The sequence below is a fragment of the Sinohyriopsis cumingii genome, chromosome 15 (genome assembly GCF_028554795.1).
Source record: "Sinohyriopsis cumingii isolate HCF-2022 chromosome 15, ASM2855479v2, whole genome shotgun sequence".
Lineage (NCBI taxonomy): Eukaryota > Metazoa > Mollusca > Bivalvia > Unionida > Unionidae > Sinohyriopsis > Sinohyriopsis cumingii.
This window is the reverse complement of record NC_142975.1, coordinates 70,799,011-70,816,205: the sequence shown is the minus strand read 5'-3', so window position 1 is coordinate 70,816,205 and position 17,195 is coordinate 70,799,011.

Genomic DNA, 17,195 nt, shown 5'->3' with positions numbered 1-17,195 from the left:
CATTTTGAAACTGTCCTTGTCCTGCCTCTATTAATTGTTGAGTTTACAATAGCACTTGTCTGCTCTACCCTACTATTTGTAATAGTAAACGTGTTGACACAGGTGAATCTGATTACAGTCGCTTTTCCCATCCATATACCATATATTTTGTATCAACAGTAAATATTTTTTATTATTCTAAATTTAAATAGTCTTTATCATTGTATAGCCGTTATGTTAATTGACTTATTAGATATTATATTTTTATAAAAAGATAAGCACAAACAAAGCAAACATGTCAAATTTTTGTGTATTTATTCTTCTAGTACAATATTTTGTATCTCTGCCAGGCATTGCCCTGTCTTAATCCTTATGACCATTTACAAAAGCATGTGACTATTCTTCTTATGGTTAATAAAACCTGCAAAGTTTGCATACTCATTAATGATTAACTAATTAGTTAGTAAATATATGTTTTGTTTATATCATTTCTTGTTCAGTAACAACAGATGTGGCAAACCCGTACAAGATCACCAAAAATACAAACGTTGGTTTGAAATGGATATTATTGGCTATTTATTGTTCAACAGCAACAAGTATTACGAAGCCATACAAATTCAAGAGTAAGGCAGACTTTGATGTTTTGTTTAAACATTTCTTGTTCAAAAGCAACATGTCTTACAAAGCCATATAAGAGCACAAAAAATATATAATTAGGTCCAAAACTGACACTGTTTTACGAAGCCATACAAGATCACAAACAAAACAACACTGGGTCCCACATTGTTTTATGAAGCTGTACAAGATCAAAGTAAGAGGGCCGACTTTGTTGTGGGCCGACTCTGTAATGAGGAAATTTCTTAATTCAATTTGTGTGGGCCAAATCTGTAATGGGCCGACTTTGTTCTGGACAGACTCCGTGATGGGACGAGATCTCCTGTTACCGGTCACTGAGTGGGTCATGTTGACATATAGAAATCACATTTTCGTATGCATTTAGGAATAAGTAACCAACTTGATGTCAATAACGGCGAGTTCACAATTATTCATCTGACAAATGGGAATGTTTACTACTTGTACTAGATCAAAGACATTTAGTGTATCAAATCAGAGGAGAAAGATGACACTAGCGTATGTTGGTGTGTTGACGAAAGACAAGAATTTGCAAGCAATATTTTTTTAAAGGTTCACTCTGAGGAGCTAGTGGTTCGGAATATGATTACAATCAGAGAATGAGTGGCCGACCCATGTGGGTTAGTGCAGCTTCTTATCTATATAAAGCAATTAACACTCAACTACAGCATTATATGGAGATAATTCGGACACCCTGCAATACATACCCGTAGAGACAAGTCAAGGATCAGATGTTTCTTGCTTGAAAACGAATATAAAATTACATTATAACTTCTACCATGATAATTTGTTTAAATAATATTTTTGGGTTGCTCAACCGGACTTTCGCAATGGAAAAAACGTCATTCGTTTATGTCTGTCTCGGGATTCCTAGCAATGTATTTGTCTACCATAAAAGTTCATTTGTTTCTATTGGCTTAATAATTTACACTTCAGTTGTTATCAGACAAAAATTATTGATTAGTACGTACTTTCACCAAGGTATACTGATGCAAAGAAAAATAAAAGTAATTTCTATTTTGTCCAATATGCATCGTTATTAGTGTGATGTCAAATCCTCGGGAGGAATATAAACAATTCCAGCTATGAAATCATCTTTAGTTTGGAACAATTCTTTTGAAACTTTAAACCCAAGTATATAGTAAGAATGTTGCATAACAGTTTGATATATTTACTAATCGATTTTCTCACAAACAGAACACTGCTACTCGAGATACATTTGGTATTGTGTCTACGTGTCTGCGTTTCAATCCCTTAATGGCCAACTTTGTGCACAATGAAATTTCATATACCTTCAAGCATTATTGAATGACGGCATACACCTTTTTGTGATTTTCTTGTTCAGCAACAATTCACGAGCACTCTGATCGTCTCACACCTTATCCAGGTCCGGACTTAGGAAAAGGCGAAGGAGGCAACCGCCTTGGGCCCCGCGCTTTCAGGCAATGCAGTTTGTTTGCTTGGGCCCCCACGCTCATCGCTTGCTGCCTTGGACCCCTCACATCCTAGGACCGAGCCTGACATTATGGTGCATGCAAGACATATACTTGTCCTGTTTATTATTCGCTAAATAGCCATTCATATGCCGTTTACACCAATCAATCAATCAATTAACTGATCAGCAGATGATAAGGATGTCAAGTTCTTTGTGTTAGAACCATGTTCAAACTTGAGTTGTAACATAACATATAATGGCGGACAGCTTTTAAAGCAGATGTTCAAGTAAGATGTGATGGATTGCCATTAAAAAAATGTTCTCAGTTACAGTTTTTGTATACCGTCCATTCTTATGTATACTTTTCGAGAAGAGATGCTAATTTAAGCACAAACATCGACTCTAAAATTGTCTTTATAGGAAACAGCGATGACCTTTACAAGAAAGAAACAGGAATTTCGTCATCAGAGCAATACTTTGGACATAATCCACAGCCAAGCAAGTCTTTTAGCTATTGATATGTACCATCCGACTCGTGCAATTTTAGGGTCTAATGCAAATTTTACAGAGAGGCTCGAAAGAGAAAAAAGAAGAAATAGTGATATCTGATGGCCAGTAAAAGTTATTTACTATTATCAATCGTTACACTTAATGTATATGGGAAGGAAGGTTTGTAGTCAAAAGGAGGGAATGGGAAGCAACTGTTGTCGTAAATACTGCCTACTTCTTTTCGAGTTTAAGGAATTTCTAAAGGCCAATATTGTTTGGTCACCATATTGTGAACCTGGATAATATGTGCAATTTCCTGCACAAATAATAAAGAAATGATCTTTTCGAGCCTCCGCAGTAACGGGGGCCCCTGATGGCCGAGAAGTCTAAACAGCTCGCCTTTACCGACCACTGCCACATCATCTCTGCGTCGGTTCGATTCTCGGGCTCTGCCAATGTGGATATGTGAGAAAGCTATCAGTAGCTTATCGTGGGTCGGTGGTTCTTATCAGGATTTTCTCGGGTTCTTCCTCCGCCATTTATACTGACCGCCATGCATAGCGTATATTGCGCTGGGAAATGGCGTTAAAAACCTAAAACAACAACAACAACAATCCTTCGCAGTATCGACACATGAGTGTTTTATTCCAAGTCAATCGAAAACACCCAAATGCGCCCACCCCATGAAATAAGAATACTCATAATAATTATTTAATTTAAATTTAACTTGCCACATTATTTCACCATACACCCGGATTATAGTTCCAATTCACAAATAAAACGACAGCTCATTCTAGAGTTTTTCAACGCATTTCGCTCTGGACATATGTGTATACTTTGTACCTTCAGATATCTGTAGGCGTACTAGGGTGAAACATTTGAGAATAAACTTTGTACATTTATAAATAAGATATGCAGGTAATGTACGATTACAAACGTGATGTTTGAGACTATTCATCATTCGTCTTCACTATAAAAGGAGTGCTACTGACATTGTTAAGCTGAGCTGAAACAACAGCAAAAAATCAGATATAGGTACATTTGAAACATAAGTAAAATACTGGGTCCAAATAAATAAAAATAATTGTCACACATCCGAAACTATCAATATCTAGGCAATCTCCATTACCACATCAAGCGGCTAGAAATGGAATTCCATCTGTATTATTATACTGCATCAAATAGACTCTGCCTTTTCGGTAATGTTTGGGGTTGGGGTGGGGAAGAGGTCTGATAGGCGTGTAAAGACTGTGTTTAGGATTAAGCGATTACAATTCTAAGCCTTAGTCCAGGATGAGGGTTTTTCAAGCAAACAAAAGAAGGAATGAATAACAGTAGAGGAAGTGCAAAGATAAAATACAATGACAGTTCCTTAGAGAAACAGAACAGCGTCCTGTGAGGAAGATCTCTGCGGCCTGTAAGGGGATCTCTGATGGCTTCATAGGGAGACCTAAAGAAAGAAAATAATAGAGGAACTGATAATTTTAAGGCAGGAGTAAGCACTCTTGGTCAGCAAATGTAAGCAAGGGTAACAAAATCAAATGTCTCACCATTGTGTATACGAGTAAAGATGGGACAGTCACTCACCTGCTGATAGAAAACAGCAAGCTAACCTGGTCTAAGAACAAACAATTGGCACGACAGACTTGTCTCAGACGTATCCAGGTAGCTTTCTCAGAAATATGGGCTTCAGTACTTAAACAAAAAGTACGATAACAAGGAAGAGCAAATGGTTCAGAAAAGCAATCTCAACTTCCAAACCGAACACGTGATACAGACATAGCACTGACTGACAAGGAAAGGGACATAACAAATATTTGGCAGTCGCTCTTCTCCCCTCCCAACCCCTACACAAAGTTTGAGATGATTCTATGGCAAAATAAACCCCAGGGTATAACTCGGCTAATAAATAATGTGAGTACAATGGCTGGTCAACATGGATATCTTCTAATGATGACCATCATTCTAATGATGATCACATCAATCCACCAAAAAAAACTGGAGATATTGAATCCAAGTATAAATTAAAAGGGTTTAAAACTCTTAAAAATCAAGGCAACACAAACATATTCGATATGTACATCTTTAAATGACCATAATATATACTATCATTCACACGGCAAACCATGCGAAATTGCTAGACAATCTGATTTCACATGTTTCTGTGTCACACTGTATTCAGCTGCAGGACAAAAAGTGTAACAACTATAACAAATGTAGAGGACGTGATTTGATTTGTTAATAGTCTTATCATCAGGTTTTAACGATAATAATAAGGTCCATGGTAATCCGTCAATACCTACGGAAACTGTTACACGAACAAGACTGAGCGCACTGCATTACGTTTCTAAAAGGGAAATAACTCAAGAAGTTAGGAATAGTACTGGAGTATGACCTAGGACAGAAAGTGGCACACATTGAAACAGCAAGAACAATGCTGTCCATTGAAGGGCATGAAAAGTTGCCGATGATCACATGATCATCGAATGATACAACGATGTTTCCGCTGGTCCATAGCCTTTGTCACTACGTAAGTAGTTGCGATTACAATATCTATCCAAGTTTGATTTCAATATTTGTATGCACATTCATCACTACGTAAGTAGTTGCGATTAAAATATCTATCCAAGGCTGATTTCAATATTTGTATGCACAGTCAACATATGTAAAGCTCAATCCCATTGGTTTGTGAAGTAGTAGCACTATCGGTGTGACCTCTTATACGAAACTTAAATCATTAATTTCATTCATTTGCTTATACAATATAATTATAAGCTTAGCTGGCTGTAAAGCCATGCAAGTTTATGCAATATGTTATATTTAATCTATACTGTGTGCTTAACTTTTGGCCATGATTGTAATATGTAATTCAGAGTATGGTAAACAGAATGTTTGCATAGTATACGGTTTGAAGGCCAGTCCTGCTTACAGCTAGACTAGGTTTTTCCGTTGAATTGATTCACATCCTTTTCTGATATAGGTCCAATGAAATGTGTATAAATACTGATAAACATATAATTCATTCTTGGTTTAGATCAGTCTGTGGCAATGTATTTGTTATCAGAGTTTACAGTTGTCTTGTCCAAATCAGATTTAATTCAAGAGGAATAATTTATCGAATATATTCATATGAATTACTAATGTGCTCATGGACTTTTGGATTAATGCATTAATCTGAATTTTTGTGAATTGATTCAAAGACATTTTCTGGACGGCATCATTGTGATATATCAGGATATTCAAGACTATTGGAAACATTCCGAACATTCTATAGTTTTAGACTTGTGATACATTTAGGATTATTTTGAATTTAATTCACACTATTATATCTCTTGAATTTACTCTTTATATTGTAGGTGAATAAATTGCTTGTTGAGTTTAGCTTATATCATCAAGATCTCAGAAGAGTACGATTATGAGTGAGATCAATGCATATTAATGAGGTGATCTTGCATCTGACTGGCTGAGCTTGTTACTACCATAGAGCAGTATTTCTGATCTGATTTGGAAATAAAATGGTAAAGCTCACATCGGCAAAATCATGGAGGAATTTCATAGTGAGGGAGATCCACACCTATTAATGACGTGATCTGACTAGCTGACCTTGTTACAAATCGGTAGTCAATATTTGTCATTCGATTTCGATTAATCCTGGAAAATAGACTTACTTTATCAGGATCTTCGAAGATTTTTAGAAGAAATAACAACACGGATTTTAAAGGCGCGATCTAGCATATGGATTCCTGAAACTTTAGGGACCGAATTTAGAGCGAATGTTGCTCAAATCTGGTAATATAGCTTATATCATCATGGTCTTCGACAGGCTCTATGAAAGAAACAACAACGACAAAAAACGATAATAATAATAATAATAATAATAATGATAATAAAAATAATAAACAAACAAACAAACAAACAATAAATAAATAAATAAATAAATACATAACTAATAAGGCATTCCTGTATTGATTGTCTGAGCTTTCAGCTTCTATAGAGATTATATTTCTCATACGAAAACGACAGAACTTAGTAAATAGGTTTATATCATCAAGATCTGGTATTGGAATTCGAATGTGAAACCGTCTTTGAGAGAAAGTCTGAATAAAGACACATAACAAACAGTTTTCCTAAACACAGTATGTACAGTTTAACTTGAATACAAAGTCTGATTTACTATACAGAAGAAATCTTCAGACCAGTCGTGGAAGTAATATATTGGAAAACATGATTTAATTGAAGCAAAAGGTAGTACCCACTGCAAAATATTTAATGCAGCTCTGGAGATATCATCTGAAAACTTTCAGTTATTTTAGTTTGAACACCAGCATTTTAAGAATAAACTTCGTACTATAAAGGTGAAGGATTTGAAAAAAGAGTGTCGTGAGCGGTACACTATACGCCCTCCCTTTGTATAATAGCCCTCCGTGTAGGCACTAGCACGGTATGATTGACGGACTTGAACAAGACTTAATGTGCATAACCCATTATTTTCTTTGTAGATTTAACACGACCGTAACCTCTGACCTTTTGACCCAAGAATCTAAAAGTTTCTTTTACATCCTATTAGCCATTAAAAATGCTTTGGTCAAAGAATTTACTACACAGGTGAAATTATTCTGCAAAACACATTTTGTCTTTGAGCCACACTGATCTTGAGCTTGATCTTTCGTATAGATCTTCATACTAAAGGTGTCTTCAAATAATGAAGTGTTAAAACGACAACGAGTAGAAATTAAAGAGCGAAGTTCTATGTGAAACAGAGGGCATGTTTCCTTAACAACTTTCCGGTAAAAGATCTAAATTCGGACTTGACCAAGGTTTTAATGCAAAGGCTCTTACCAAAACTGATTCATTCCATTAAGTTATTAAAATCTTCTTGAGCGTAAACAAAACTGATCGGCCAAGTTTTACGTCAAAAGGGGGCGACAACTCTATAACATTTTGCCAGAAAGCATTAAATGGAAAACCTGACTTGTGTCTTAATAAAAGCCTAATACAAAGTTTGGTCTCAATCCATGAAGTAATTATAGAGCGGAAAATAATTTTGAGACGGATGAGACAGACCTAACGTGACCTGACGTGACCGACGGAAATGAATAGCCCTATATGCCAGAAGGAATATCTAACTATGGAGGACGAATATGTCCCGCATGCAAAATATCGACAACCTTTTGCACAGGGAAATTTCAAATGATTTCAGTTATCGCAATAAAGACAAATCTGTGCATAATGATCTTGATTATACCGAGAGCTAATCATCTGACCCTCCCCATGTTATCTATGACATACATTTGCCATGCTTGCCTTGTCTATTATTCGGTAAATATTCATTGATGTGCTGATGTGGCATTTTAACCAACCAACCAACCAACCAACCAATCAACAGATGACAAGGTTTCTAAGTCCACCGTGTTCAAACTCTGCAGAAATTCTATGGTTGTCAATGTTCCGGCAAGATTTTATTGGATGCCACCGAAAAAAAGTTATTTTAAAATTGTACACAGTGTACTCAGTAATTTTTGTACACATTCAATTCTTTTTGAGTACAGAACCTAATTTAAGCACAAGATTCTAATCCTCAGCTGGCTTTAAAAGACAGAAGCCAAAACCTTTACCCGAACAGAAAAGACTTTTGTCAATAGTGAAATGGTTTGGACATAATTTGTAATCAAGCATGTTGGCTTGCTTGAATATACACTGACCTAAAATGCCGGCTTTGATAAATGTAATTTCTTCCGTCTCGTTTTAACACTCTCCCAAATTAGATTTGCGTATCTGATGCCCAAAATAATGTAGTTTACATTTAACTTACCACATGTATTCAGTTCCCCGAATCGCAGATGCGTGTACTTTGTACCTTACAAGTATATGTAGGCGTTCGCGCGTGAACTAATCTATTGTTGGCGACATATCACATCGCCGCTTATCTTCAGCATAAATTGAGTCATGTTTACGTCATCAAGCCAGGACATCTATCACAGTCTCTTATCAAAATGGGCTGAGATAAAGAGTAAAATCAGGCATGGGTGCAGCTGGAAGGTGAAGTAAGTGCTGGGTTCAAGACTAAATGAAGAGAATAGTGTGCACTCTATCTATATCTAGATCATCTCCGTCATGATGTATATTTTTGTATGTACATTTTTGTATGTATATTTTTGTTGGATTCCACCAGAAAGTCTTGATAGATATGGATAGAGAAGCTATAAATTCAATGTCAATGTATCGTGCACTTCATCCAAAAGACCGTACATGTCTAGGATGATAAGGGAAGAGGTCATATATGTTTTAAGACTGTCTTGAGGCAGGAAATTGGAGTAAAGGAACGTCCGTCAAGAAAATTATGAATAATTTTTAGCCTTATTCCATGATCAGGGTCTATTCTCTGAGAAAGAATTGAATACAGTCAAAGGCAGCATAGAGCCAGCGCATCATAACCGAGGCAAAATAATACAGCTTCTTGGGAACATAGAACAATTGGCCGGTTGTGGCACATGCAGTGACTGCAGATAGTAAAGAACAGAAGAATATATGATTTCAGGGTGTAAGCGAGCAATCTTGAACACCCAAGTGAAAGCACTAGTACAATAAATCAATATGTCTTTCCACTGTGCAGAATGTAAAAGAATAACACCAGGATAAACAATCACCTGCTCAATGACAGGACGGAGTCAGTTTGGTGTAAGTACCAACAATTGGCATGAAAAACTTTCTCCAACCGTACACTTGCAGCTTTTTTTAGAAACAAAAGGATCAATGCAGAAACAAGCTGTACGATAACAATGCACAGCTGGTTGTGATTTACTGTACAAATCCTCAATCTTTCACTTCAGTAAGTTGTTTCTTAATGTAGTGCAAATAACTTTAGCTTTGCAGTAGAACCTGCTGTAGAATTCACCTCTAATAAGAGGCCTTCCACAGACACTATCCATGGTCTACCGCAGAACGTTATTATAGAAATAAACCCCTATTAAGCCACATTACTGGAAAGGCCACTTTTTATTGTCAAAGGTGGTTGTTTAAATCAGGCTTGACTGCATTAGTTAATTGTTAGATATACAGGTACTTCTACGCAAGAATATGCTATAATATACGTTATGAGAGAAATTATGGTGCTTATTTTATGTTGTTTTCTTTTCGTATCTAATGAAAACTGATTACTAGAGATGTCTGAGAGACAACTAAGTTCGGCTGAACAGCATGTTTGTCTGATGTCGTTTGAAGCAAATGCAGATATGATGTGATTTGGTCTCGAGCACATGTGCGATCTAGCGTGTGCAACATCACGTAGCTCGTCCTGCATTGACAGTAATAGGTGCATACTCAAAACAATGGGCTCTGGCTGGGTCGAGGTCTGTAAACCTATTAATTTATGTGCAAATCTATTTTAGAATGTTTCTCCCTCCTATTAAAGTGTGAACAAGGTGGGTCAGGGTTATTTTGCAAAACAACAATATCAAAATTTCTCAATTCTTAAATTTTTGTACTTCGTAAATTTCTAACCTAAATCAGATATGGGTTAGAGCGTTCAGATGTTTTCCACCAAAAACCTTTTTAACGTTTACAATAAAATGAAAACATAAAGTTATTGTTTCTTTTAATATCTTTAAAAAATATTCTGCCACTGTTTAAAAATTAGGCTAATATGGTCCACTTTCAAACTGACCCCTGGCTTTCATTGATTTACCATTCAAATTGTCTCATCTTTTCAATATATTTACCAAATAAACATTGTGTAAACAGTTATTGATAAGTAATGAAAATCAAAACGTACTGTAGTGTTATTGTGAACTTTTCATTCTGCTGGAAATCTCGAACAAGTAAGCCAACTTATTAATTTTGCTAATATTAATGAATATAAATGTTCCATTTAAAAGATACATGAAGTCCACTAAAACTTGTTATCTGAATAGGGATTTGATATTATTAACACGTATGTAGTATAATAACCCTTCCCTGTAGCCTTGTTTATAATTCTAAGATGATGCTGAGTCCAATAGAGTGGAAATTGATAAATAAAGTACTTTAAATGATAAAATGGTTTTGTTTCTTCAATAGATGGTCAGTGGATCTTACTATTATTATTTGCAATTAAATTAATTAAGTGACTACCAACAAGTATTAAGCAAACTGTGGTAATATGATTTTAATTATAGCGGCATAAAATTAATTGATACATTATGAATTAAGGGGAAAATAAAATACGGTGTTTTAAACAAAGATTAGTAAAATATATTTTATCTTGCAACAGAGAGAGCAGCACCATTATCATTTCCTTTGCCATTATTATCAGGAGGTCCACAAGATTAGCAGAATATAGACGTATGTTACTGACGTTTTATGTTGACGTATGATATTGACGCATGATGCTGACGTATATATTGACGTATGATGTTGACGTATATATTGACTTATGATGTTCATTGATTTGATTAGACCGTAGTTTTATTTTTGAAGTCTAAAAGTTTTATTTAGTAATATTAATATATAGTATTATATATAGTATAAAGATGAATTATGCAAAATATCCCAAAAGCCTTTAAATATTCGAACAAGTGTATATAAACGAAAAATTCTAAGTAAGTGAGCCAGTCACATGGATAGAGTCTCTAACCAGATTTTAGTGGATCCATATGGTAACAAAAAGGTCAAAACGCCAGCCTTTTACACTACTTGAGTAATAAAACATGTCTACTCTGAAGTGATTGTAGAAACGACAAAAAATCTTGCAGAGAGGGAGATAAACTCACACAGGCAAGTCTGTGGTAGCAATCAATATATGCACTACTCACTAAACTCTTTTCTTATTTGATCTATAAACTCTTGCCATCTGTTCAAATTTTGTTTACTCAAATGTCGTTGCTTAGATTATATTCTGAGTTTCATGTTAAAATGTGTGGCTAGCGCTGAAATATCTGAAGGTTTTCTCAGATGTTTGTCCTATATTATTATTCATATTTACAAGTAACTTATATGTGTCATTGAACGTTGATTTATGTCTTTCAGTGCTGATTTAATTCTCCCATATTATAGCTCAGCATCGGTAGTGTTTCTTGTTCGAGGGTATTAAGGTTATTACTTTAAGCCGATGGGTGTACCTCAGGCCAATATTTCTGAGCGTTCAATATCTGTTACAATCTGGCTGAGCTTATTCCATATCGGTCTTGGGCTTCTTTTGCTGGAATAGAACCACACAGGCTCTGTATTCCCTTAATAGTTTTGGGTGTAAGGTCTACTTGTGTTTTTTTCATTTACATAGATATATTTTTATATTTTATTTTAATAGCCGATTATTTGACTTTGACTTTGACTTGTTGTAAATCCGTGGTGATTCTTGTTTGTGCTCATAACTGTCTATGATTTTCTATTTCCGCCAGCACATTCTCAAACTAGGCAGCACTGATTATTTTAGTCTTGATAGCTATCGAGTACAATTTACTGATTGTATTTATACTGCACTGTGAAGCTGCCAAAATTCGGGATAGACACGTACTTGGGAATGTAGTCGCATTGAAATTATTTTGTTGTCACCACCTGAAACGGCAGCTACTATCGATATAGCTCTGACAATAACACGGATTGTTGCATCTACAATGTTTTATGTGGTTGTGATTCCAGTCATACCAAGACCAACCGTTGCTGCTAAAGCGAAACTGGAAATAGAATCTACGACCTAACACGAGCTTTTGTATTTTACGATCAGCGCGCTTCTTTTGGTAATTTCATTTCGCAGCTGTTATTCCGATAACATTCGAGATCTTTCTCTTCCCTGTTCGGTCAATGTGACGCAGTTAACGCGTCGGCGTTTTCACGTGCACGCGTAATGATTCCAAGCTGGCCTCGCGTTGGTTGGGATACTTCAGAATGATTTTTTAAAGACATTTCTGACGCAGCTCCGACAGTTTCTGACGCCGCAACTTTTGCAACAATGCTGGAATGGCTACAAGGAACAATAAAACCAGCCGTTCTTGTGCATTTGTGCCATCTCTCACTTCACAAATGCAAATGTAATGTTAATTTGTTTGAGCTGAGCGATCTGTGTTTGGGTCAACCACACAAGAAATTTCCCGTTAATTTTGTTGAAGAAAGTATTAGTGTGACCCCACAACTGTTGTGATGGCATATTTGGTTTTTCCCATCTGACTTTGAGTAAGAACGACACTCACTTCGTGATAGGAAATTCTTATTATGTACAATATATAACACTTTCAATTATAAATCCTACACATTCTCGACAGGTGCATCGATGACTCTCCATCAACAGTGTCTTGTCAAAAAGTATCACAGCATATCATCTGTAATTGGCAATAACGGGAGCTACACGTGCATGAAAATACGACTTTTAAGACGGACTGTCTTAGAAACTCCAGGTGTTCCAGTGAAAAGTACTTAATTGGTTACAACGTACGAAAATCCTGCTAGGAAATTTGCATACCCGTGTCGACCTTTTGATTTCGGTTCATGTACGACCACAGATTGTGGGATACACGTGGCATATGAGGATTGTCTGCTGCATAATTGAGCCGAATTTCTTCGAATTACTGTGGCCACATCTACATTATCAACAATGGATTCGATTTTGTTTCCATCGATGAATGTGCTGTTGAATATCGCCATGACAAATCTTACTTGGACATTGGCATGTAATTGAAATCATCAACCTGTACCAGTTTTCCCTCAACTTCCATTAATACCTCGCATTGAAGAAAAAATAACTAGATGTGTCTTACACTTGCAATTCTAGTTTTAATTGATTGGTATCCGTTGACGGATATGAGAAATATTGAAAATCTCTCTTGATTCGATTCACTAACATAAGCGATTCACTAACATAAGCGCTCCCATGTCAAATACCTCTTTGAGCTGAGCTGTGGTTTACACATGTTTGATGTTCTCTAATACTACCACTTACCTCTCAAATCCACTTTATATTACCAGATTTGCCAGTACTGAATCTGACAATCGTTAATAACTTTACTAGCCGAAATCGGCACTGTTTTGGCTGATGATAATGTAACTGCATTTGATTATGATACTCATGTTACTAATCTCCGATATCAAACGGAAAGTGATTGAGTTGCCTGGGAGCCGAGTCGTTTTAATTTATCCACAGATGCACTTTTAACACTATCTACATCTCGCATGGCAACTTGCTTAGCGATGGGTGCAACATGCAAGTTCAGAGCTTCGAGTAATTTTGGTACGCCTGCAAATAGTCCACGAATAACATTACCGAGACCAGTTCTGTAATAAGTCATGTACATTGATTTTCTAGCGTTAACTACACGAACAGGTCTGGCACGTTCACGTACCACTATTATTATTATTATTATTAAATGCCAGATCGATCGATGATGTATTGTCGCATCGTCAATGTTTCACCGGGAAAATCAACCACGTGCTCGTCTTGTTAGGGCAAAACGAATATGGGTCGGTCTATTATTATGGTACGGCAGATACACAGGCGCTGCTGGAGAAATCAATATCAAGTGACCTGGTTCCACGGTTTGTGAAAACTCAGACAGAATATAACCACAATCCACCACGCCCGTCGTTTGGGACCTGCTTTAGTAGCTACCAAGGATGGCGTCACAAGTTACATGGTCTTGCGTTGATAAGGTGATTCTCACAATATCGGGAGATGTATGATATCCCACATGTAAAACATTGTTTATCCGCTGGAAGGTGGCCAGGCCAACCTTATACTGAACTTGTGGACGAATCTTTAATGTTAACCGCATGCGTTTGAGATTAGACGGCAATAACATAACTGGGTGTGGGCTCATGGGCACGTATACAAAATTTAGAGTCCTTGCCACCAATCCCGGAAATTATTTGTCTAATTTCTTTCTTGATAGTTCTATGTCGGACGCACATCATGAAGTTCAATAGTATGCCCGTTCGTGACAGTATCTGCTGATAACACAAATAAGTTGTTCGCGGGCAGATCGACAAAGGGTTGGGATCGGATACGTGGCCAACTGTAATATGCTCGCAACGATGCAAGTGTAATTTCAAGTGTGTGCGATTCCCGTGCAGTCACAGGTACATAAATACCACACTGAATTCTGGTTTTGTGGATGAGATGGTAATCATCGAGGTCACGCTCTGTGCTGTATTGACAGCCGCCTGTTGCATACGCTCTGTGCTGTATTGACAGCCGCCTGTCGCATCGATGCATAGATTTCACGCAGCACACGAACCGTTTCAGTTGTTTCAGAACCCGTCATCGGTGAACGAATTTCGTAATATACATCATGAATATGTTCAACAAGTTCATCCATGTGTGAACGATACTTGTGTCTATCCATGATGTGATTGGTGAGTAATCGCTGACAAATTGATGTGGCTTCATTAATAACTTCGAGTGCATTGTTGTACACACGAACTGATCATACAAGTATTTCCAATCGATCAGAAAGGTTATTAGGATAACGCAAGTAGTAAGGTGGGCCACTATACGTACAATGGAAATTAGCATTACGGAGACCCCTGGGCCACTATACGTACAATGGAAATTTAACATGGCGAAAAATCGTGGGTCAATATACGTACAAGGGGATTTAACATGGCGAAAAATCGTGGGTTAATATACGTACAAGGGGAATTAACATGGGAAAAAAAATTGTGGGCCGATATACATACAAGGGGAATTTAACATGGGGGAATAGAGTTTGGGGATTGTTTAGGGACAAAGGGGAATTGAATATGGGATTTTTTTTAAAAATTTTTTTTAAAAAAGGGGTAGGCAATGGAAAGGCTATCTCTTTTCGAGAAATATGGCTGGCCCTGAAAAGGGCCTTTGGGTTTTCTTCTGCTTCTAGTTTCTTCTTTTTCTCCACCAAGTTCTTATTTTATCTCCAACACTCTTTCTCTTCTTTTCTTTCTTTTTTTCTCCTGCTCTTCTTTCTTCTTCTCTTCCTCCTCTTCTTTCTTCCTCTTCTCATTTTCTTCTTCTTTTTCAATCTTTTCGTTCCATTTGCTTATTCTTATTCTTTCCTCTTCATCCTCCTTCTCCTCCTTTATCTCTTTCATGACACCACTAATCTTGTCCTTTACCTTTTTTAAGTTATTAATTTCCATCTTTACACGATGGGGACTATAGGAATAATGGTCTTCAACCAGTCTTATCAACATCTGCTCCATCATTCCTAAGTTGTCTAAAACGTCTTGTAATGTTTGTATTTTGTCCATTTGGTTAGAAGCCATCTTCTTTTTTTATTCTTTGCAGAATGGTTTGAACGACGAATACTGTGGGTTCTTATACTTAAAGCGCGTACGTGAAGGAAAACATCCCCCTAAAACGTAAAATTGATCTTACCTAGATCATGACCAAACAACGCGCGGACGTGAAGGAAAACATCCCCTACTTTTTCATTTCATATAATAAAACCCAAACTATACTCTCCACATACGCTAAGAAACAATAAACAAATCCATAATCTACTATCCACACAATCGTACGTGAGCGGGTACAAACACAAACACACAAACACAAACACACAAACACATACGCTAAGAAACAATAAACAAAATCCATAATCTACTATCCTCACAATCGTACGTGAGCGCTTACAAAACCCAAACTATACTCTCCACATACGCTAAGAAACAATAAACAAATCCATAATCTACTATCCACACAATCGTACGTGAGCGGGTACAAACACAAACACACAAACACAAACACACAAACACATACGCTAAGAAACAATAAACAAATCCATAATCTACTATCCACACAATCGTACGTGAGCGGGTACAAACACAAACACACAAACACAAACACACAAACACATACGCTAAGAAACAATAAACAAATCCATAATCTACTATCCACACAATCGTACGTGAGCGGGTACAAACACAAACACACAAACACAAACACACAAACACATACGCTAAGAAACAATAAACAAAATCCATAATCTACTATCCACACAATCGTACGTGAGCGCTTACAAAACCCAAACTATACTCTTCACATACGCTAAGAACAATAAACAAATCCATAATCTACTATTCACACAATCGTACGTGAGCACAAACACACAAACACATACCCTCACACTATCTTAAAAAAGAGTTAGTGTTTATATTCACACTACTCTACCTACACATTGGCAAATTGATGGTTATTTCTTTTCTAGAGTATTGGGTAGCCCTGAAAAGGGCTGTTTTTTTTTTTTGAACTTCATGGACACCTGGTTAATGGTGGCACCTTCCAGGCCTGGCGCCACATACACATCTTATCCCCCAGTTACTTTTTACTTTTTTGGGGGAGAGAGCAGAGGCAGGATATGTCGCTTCAGAATCCCAATTTTCGCTCTCTGGGATTCTGAAATTTATTCTTCTTCTCTTCTTTTCCTTCTCCTCCTCCTCTTCTTTGTTTCTTCTCTCCTCCTCTTTGTATCTTCTTTCCTCTTCTTCTTCTTCTTTATATCTTCTCTCCTCCTCTTCTTTTTTTCTTCTTTCCTCCTCCTCTCTTATCCTTCCCTCCTCCACAATGGCTTCCGCGGCCAGTTCATTCAACAGGCGCCTGGCATATTCCAGATGCACATGAAGTTCCAACAGTTTAGACAGTCTCGTGTTCATTTTTGGTGTTGATCAATCAACAAGGGTAGCTAGACTGCCCAGCGAGTTTCAATTTATAGTGAAAGCG